The sequence below is a fragment of the Ammodytes marinus genome (assembly GCF_949987685.1).
Source record: "Ammodytes marinus genome assembly, chromosome: 20".
In the NCBI taxonomy this organism is placed as follows: domain Eukaryota; kingdom Metazoa; phylum Chordata; class Actinopteri; order Uranoscopiformes; family Ammodytidae; genus Ammodytes; species Ammodytes marinus.
The window spans coordinates 19,737,861-19,745,372 of NC_137224.1; positions in this window are offsets into that span (position 1 = coordinate 19,737,861).

Sequence of the window (7,512 nt, forward strand, 5' to 3'; positions counted from 1 at the left end):
TCTTGCCCAAATTGTGCATTGATGCATCCAGTATTGTGCTGAGTGACTTGGTTTTGGACTTTAAATCATGCACATTCAGGCATTTACAAGGCAGAAATGACCCCACCCACTTGTGATTTCAAGACAGATGGCCTAGCTATGATTAGCGGTTGTGAAAGGCATTTTTTAGTTGTCCTCAAATGCCTTGACTCACTTTTGTCTTTACAGTACAGTACTCCTGATAAGACAAAGTAGTGTTTGATATAGAGTGTTCTATTGTGGTACATACATTAGGGGTATAGGATCAATGGTATCCCCTCACAGTCGATGTTTTGGAAAGTTCTTCTTTGTAGTTTAGATTAAACACACAGAGATGTGAGTTGGAACCTACTATGTAATTAGAAATGCCTAAATTAAAACCAGTTTGAACACTCTACAGTGCAGAGCCTCGGAAATGGAAAAACTAAATTGAATCCAGTCTTAGTTAATAGATAAAAGTAATGAAATGCTTTTTTTTTTAAATAATTAGTTTAATGGCGTCAAAATGTCTGCAATGAAAAAGGGGCCTTCTGTTTTGTGCATCAATGATTACAGTCTGTTCTTTGTTAGTTAAGGTATTCACAAGGAAGGGAAATGCATCGCCACATGTTTCGTCTCTGCTTAATGTTTATCAATCATTTTTTTAATTTAATGCTCACCTCAAATGCTGCTAATAAGACATTTTTGCAATCAAGACAAAATTGATCCAGAGGTCCGTACTGAGCATTTTGAAAAATCGTCTCTGTAGTTAGAAATTACAATGGTGTTAAGCTTTTTTTTTAGCCTGGTCCTACCAGACCATCGTTCTTCTTTTCATTTTTACAGAAGGTCTGGAATCGCTCAATTGACAAACGCTAACTCACTTGAAGGCGGGTGTCTGTCCAGTGCCACTCTGGATCTGCCAACCAATCGCATAACGTTTGGTCGTGACGTATGTCATGCGCCAGCTTCTGACTACAACTGAAACTAGCGCACAACCTCAACGTCATTGTTCTCAGCCACTCCCTCTGTTTGCTGGTTGGACCAGCAGAAATCTGGCGGAGAAAATCCACGAATATTCCACCGACCCAGACTGACTATTTAAGGGAAAGGAAAATTGAGCGGAAGTAGCTATAGGTGGGCGAATCCAGGCTAAATCTTTTCGAGGTAAAGAAAGAAAGAATGTAAAAAAGTAAAAGAAAAAGCACAAACAAGAATTTTTTAGCAAAGGTAGCCATTGTACCTGTGGCTTAATGTGGTGCGAGTCAACAAGTCTTTGAAGCTCAGCGAGGCCAATCAGATAACAGTTAGGGCAATAACTGGCATTCACATTTCACTGCCTGCAGAGACGGGCACTTCATCATCCACTAATGCCATCTGCACAGCACTGGCACCTTGCCCAGAGCAGGACAGGCGAGAGGTGAAGAGCCCTTAATGTGTGTGTGTGTGTGTGTTTGTGTTTGTGTCTAAGTGTGTGTGTGTGAGGTGGATGGAGAGTAAACAGATGACAAAATGAGTAATCAGGTAAGTAAGTTGAGTTAAGGAGGGCATCTTCATGTATCGCAGCGTTTGCTTGGGGAGCTCATGCAGCACCAAACAACAGCCATTCTCTCACCCGTAAACAACTGTCGTGCAGTTTGTCGGTATAGCCGAGGAATGTATTCCAAACCGGGCCACAGGACATAACTGCAAAATGCATGAGTTCTCTATGAGGGGAGAGATGTCAACATTTGTTTTGCAGCATTTCCTCACAACACAATAAGCTGAACGGAACATATCAAACACAATAAGTACACATTGTATTCTAGTATTTAGCCTGTATCGGTTTTTCCTTATGCTTGAGCAGCCGTGGTGGTTTAATCTGCCACTCTTCCCTATACTTATTGATTTGAATCCATATCCTTTATTTAGCATGTGTCTTTCAATACTGATGTGTTGCTGCATACATGTATACCACATATATACCATTCCTTACCCATCCACTAGTTAACACTGAGCATTCTCCACACTCCTGCCCATCATCTGACCTTGTTTCGTGCCTACATTACTCATTCGTTATCAGTTGACATTGTGGACTCTTGGCTCTCACTGACACTACACACCATCTATAAGCTCCTATTTCCTTAAGATGTCACACTATTTACCATTTTACATTCACCCTTTCAACCATGAACATTCAGGCATATACAAGGCATTAATGGAGGGTTACGGGGGTTAACCAGCCACCTGTTATTTTAAGAAGGATGGCCCAGCTATGATTAGCGGTTGTGCATGGCATTTTCAGTCGTCTCCAAGTGCCTACATTACTCATTCGTATCAGTTGACATTGTGGACTCTTGGCACTCACTGACACTACACACCATCTACCTGTAAGAGCTCCTATTTCCTTAAGATGTCACACTCTTTTCCAGCCCTTTGCTTTTTCAGTTTGCCATCTCTTTTTAGTTCATTCTACTTATTATCAGTGATTTTTTAATGAGCACGGCAACACCTGTGAGAGTGAAGCCGCTTGTTAAAGGCCTACTTCACCGGTTTGAATATGAAGGTGTATTGAATTCTGAGATCCTATGTAGTATAAATGTGCGAAAAAAATTGAAATCGGTTCATCCTAGCCTGAGAAAAGGCAGAAAGAGTGTTTTTTTAACCCTATATTTCACTTTCTCGTGACATCACAGAAAGAGAAATATAGGGTTAAAAAAAAACTTACTTTGTAAATATTACTGTGATGTCTTTTACTGTGACATTACAGTAATATTTACAAAGTACGTTTTTTTTAACCCTATATTTCTCTTTCTGTGATGTCACGAGAAAGAGAAATATAGGGTTAAAAAAACACTCTTTCTGCCTTTTCTCAGGCTAGGGTGAACCGATTTCAATTTTTTTCGCACATTTATACTACAGAGGATCTCAGAATTCAATACACCTTCATATTCAAACCGGTGAAGTAGGCCTTTAATATCGAGTCTGTAATCCCAGAAAAGACCGCGGTCGGTTATGCTTTCAGGCACTTTCCCTCCCTTCATACACATCTCTTATTTGGCTGTATGTCAAGTCATTAAAAACCTGCTATGTGCCTATCCATGGGATTTTTTTTTTTGTTAACAAGCCCCGATTAACTTAGTTTGACAGAGTGAGCATAAATGAACAAAGTCTACTCCTCCACACATCAAAACAAATAATTTACCTGCTGTGTCTGTGGGTTTCCGCCTCTTTGATTTATAATTTGTGTGCTTTTTTTAAATCTGAAAAATAAATTTTATATGTGGAAACAATACATCAACTCACTGCGTGTAATGTCAAAGAGGATTAACCCACGGTGAATTTTCACCAGACGCTCCCTTTGTTATGCAGCGTTTTAGAATCATTTAGCCTATTGTTTAGGTTTTAAAGCCCACAACTTTACAGTTTTTTTTTGGTTCAGACCCACAACTTATCAACCCTGCTTTTTTCATTAACGGGCAGGCACCTTTTTTTTTTACTAGCTGGCAAACAAGTAGAGAGGCAGAGAAAAAAAAGGAAAATCCCATGGAATTGGTGAAGTGGTAAGAGAGTGGAAATTGGCCTCCAGAGAGGGACTGAGGGACTATGATAAAAGTCATTTCTGAATAGGAAAGACAAAAGACCTGAATGCAAACTAAAGTAGATCAAGAGAGGAATATTTTACTCTATTCTCAAAGAATAGAATCAACCATGATGACCACAATGATGATAAAAGATGAAGACTGTGTTAAATGGCTTTACCTGAGGCAGGTTTTGTGAGAATGACCCATGAGAAGCAACACTGTCAAAATGAACCGCTATTAATACAATGCTGTGGCTCTCCTGTCACAGAGCATGGATTCATTTACAGTATTTCCCCATCACTAGACTGTTACGGGGAGGGAACTTTCTTTTAACCACTTATTTCTAGTGAAGCTAACTATCAGGTCCTATTGTAAAGGAGGGCATGAGGAGAGACAGCAGGAGCAGCATTATGCTTCTCATTATCACTGGAGCCAACTGTACTTTTACCCCAGGCTACGGGCAAAGCTCATTAAAAAAACATGCCAACAATGGAGTCATATTGTTCCTCATAGAAAACAGCAAGTGAAAAAAGTGAGGCTCAGTTGTGAAGTGCCACAGTTTTGTTCATTTTGAGCTGCCACTGGGTAAATCCTGGGTGATTCCGTTCTCAGCTTTTAAACCAAAACAACCGCAGACTGATCATGCCCTTTGCTTCTTATTTTCTTTGTACCATTTTGCATCCCCAATGAAATCAGGTCAAGTATTGTTCCCGGTAAAAACAAATGTTAGACCTAAATGAATTCTTTATTCTTATAACAAGTGGAACAGAGTAGCCAAAAGTCTCTGCTTCTCTAACACAAGTGTGTGTGCGTGCGTGCGTGCGTGCGTGCATGCGCGTGTAGGAGTAGGTAGCCAGTGGGGGAATGCAGCAGGCGTATTTGCTGGGAGAACAGGGAGCGAGGAAGGCTGAATGGCGGATGGCGATTGACTGGAAGATATGAGGTTGAGGTAAAAGGTGGGGAACCAGGGAAAGATATGCACCTGTTGACTTGTATTAGATGGAGGCCTTTCCAGTGGGAAGCTGCAAGATAGTGTTTGTTGCATGGGATGGCACCCAATGAGAAAGAAGTTACTTTTATACTGTATGATATGCAGGCCCGGATTAAGAGGAAAGAGTACACTAGGCGTACCGCATTTTTTCGGGCCCCCTCCAAACGGGTCGGATACTTCACGATTTGGTGAAAAAACAACATACATTTGAACTGCCACAAGAGTATTATGCTCATTCATTTGTTTAAGAGTTGCGCGTTTGTAAACGGGAGTAAAGAGAAACGTAACCGTGTATGCAAGTTCACGTCTGTTCGTGAACTCAGTGCGGGAGCATTTCTGTAAGGTGCGTGCAGAGTCCAGTGTGGGAGCAATTGTTCAAACTGAATGAAAAGCAGTGCAGTGCAATGCTTTATTCAGCATAAAGTTAAAACGCTCGTGCAAGCCTGATCCAAACACAAAAGCCTTGCACGTGCGAAGCAGCGATTCACCTGGTAAAACCTGGCGTGGAACTCTGTGGTGGGTAATGGCGAAATTCACAGTGAGACATCGCCGGTGTGAGCTGCCGCACAGAAAAACTCTGGTTTGACGGCTAAAATAATAACCGGGAAGCAGAGCCGGCCAAAGCCTTTATAAGGCCCTAAACCGAATTTGATTAGGGCCCCCCTCTCCAATGTTATCATGGGCAAATTATTGACTATTGTTAAATGTCATTCACACACCCTTAGTGAAAATAGTAGCCAGCCAAGATCCTGACTTTCCTAGGGGGGTCCGGGGGTATGCCCCCCCGGGAGATTTTTTTACCTTTTTAAAGTGAAATGCATGAATTTGGTGCACTTTGAGAGGGAAATTAAGAGGCTAAATCTGAGGAATTTTGTGTGAACAAATAATTTGGAGTTACTGGCTCGAATGAAGTAGAATTAAAAGCAATTGAAGAAAGATATATGGATTTTCCATAAAAATATGGATATAGAAAAAATATAATTCAGTATCCTCTGCGATGGGCTTGGTGCTCTTTTTCTTTTACGGTACATATTTTTCTGTAATATAATGAATGCATTTAAATGCAGTGAGAGGAACGAAGCAGAAGAACTCTCTTGTCCAGCTATCTTTTTTTCCACAGATGAGGCTGAAATAGGCTATAGACTATACACAGTGCATGGGCAACTGAGGGCAGCCCAATTTCCAATTTTTTTAAATAAACGCAATACCGAGTGATAAGTTAACCTTGGATGAACTGATTCAATTATTAGGCTTTTAACTATCCAGACCAAAACATTGTATTCCTTTTTTTGTATGATAACTTACATTTGCATAATATGATGTTAATATCAAACACACATACTAAAAAAAATAAATAAATAAATAAAAAATTCTCACTGGGCCCCCTAGTGGAAATGGGCCCTAGGCACGTGCCTAGAATGCCTATGCCTAGATCCGGCCCTGATGATATGGGGGGATTTGATGGGTGCATTGTTTATTTGACCTCCATTGGTTTGCAATCTTGAAAAACACTCAACCATATGTTGTGGGCAGAAGAGCTCCTTCAAGGTCTTTCCTTCCAAATAGGATGACAAAGGTATTCAAGGTGAACAATTAGCATTGCGGAGGGAGAGGGAGTAAAAAAAAACAGCATTTTTTTCAAGGTGCCTGAAACAGGGATAATATGCATCCGACATCATGACTTTCCCAGCACAGAGGAGCCCTGTGTTGTGTCCAGTTGCGTTTCCCGGGGTTGCTTTCGAGCTGTGCTTCATTGATTTAGCTACAGCATCACATCAATCTCAGGGTTGGTGATTTGTGTTGAAAATCTAACAAACGAACATATTCAAACTGAGCACCACCTACTATGAAATGACTTACAACTTTATATGGTTTGCACGATTCTCCCCCGGGGCTGATAAATGTGTCTGTTTTTGTATGTTAAAATATGCAAAAAAGGGAAGGAGAAACCACCTAGTAGTACTATACACCCATGCAATTGCACATGTAGCTCCTGGCGTGCATTTAATAACCACTACTAGAATGGCAAATTAGCATGCTTTCATAAAATAAGCCTGGAATACACTTCTTGTATCTCCTTGAAATGCTATGAGTATACGTATATGCTGTGCACAAGTGTTGTATGCGCATGTTGTTTTCACTTAAGATGTCTCGCCTGTAGCCAAGCTTGAATGTGAGCAAACTACGCCGGCTACCAAATAATCCATAGAGCCTCTTAGCGCTTTTGTTAGTACGAGGTCTGAAGTGTGTGTGTGTGTGTGTGTGTGTGTGTGTGTGTGTGTGTGTGTGTGTGTGTGTGTGTGTGTGTGTGTGTGTGTGTGTGTGTGTGTGTGTGTGTGTGTGTGTGTGTGTGTGTGTGTGTGTCTGTGTGTCTGTGTGTCTGTGTGTCTGTGTGTTCAGGAATGCATATGCAAGTATTTGATTATTTGTGCCTTTAATTATTTTTCCCAGCAAGTCTCCGTGCACCATGCAAATAGAGCTGAGTTGCCCTTTGGATCAGCTCCCAGGGTTTAAGGGGTTGTGTGGGAATAATCTTTAATATGGCAACGCTGTTTGTGTATATGAGACGGATACTGCAGATAGAGAATCAGATAACTAACCCATGCGTAAGGGAGTGAAACTGACGCACAGAAGCAGTGGGGACTTGGTATGAGCTGAGGGTTAATACACACTGTTCTCCATATACACACCAGGATCGGGCAACAGCCATATTGATTTGGAACAATGATCTGTCTTTGTAGTTAAGCCTGAACAGACAGCAGAGAGAGAGAGACTGAGCTAATAGCCTTCACTCAGCGACCTCCCTGCAAGCCAAGTACATGCAACGGGAACACAGAGGTGAAGTGTGTGTGAGTGACAAAGTTGAGCATGTGAGGTTTTTTTTTGCTGAGAAAGGTGACTGCATATGTGGGAGAGAGAAGTCTGGAGTATGTGTGGTTGCTTGTTGTTGGTGTATTTTGT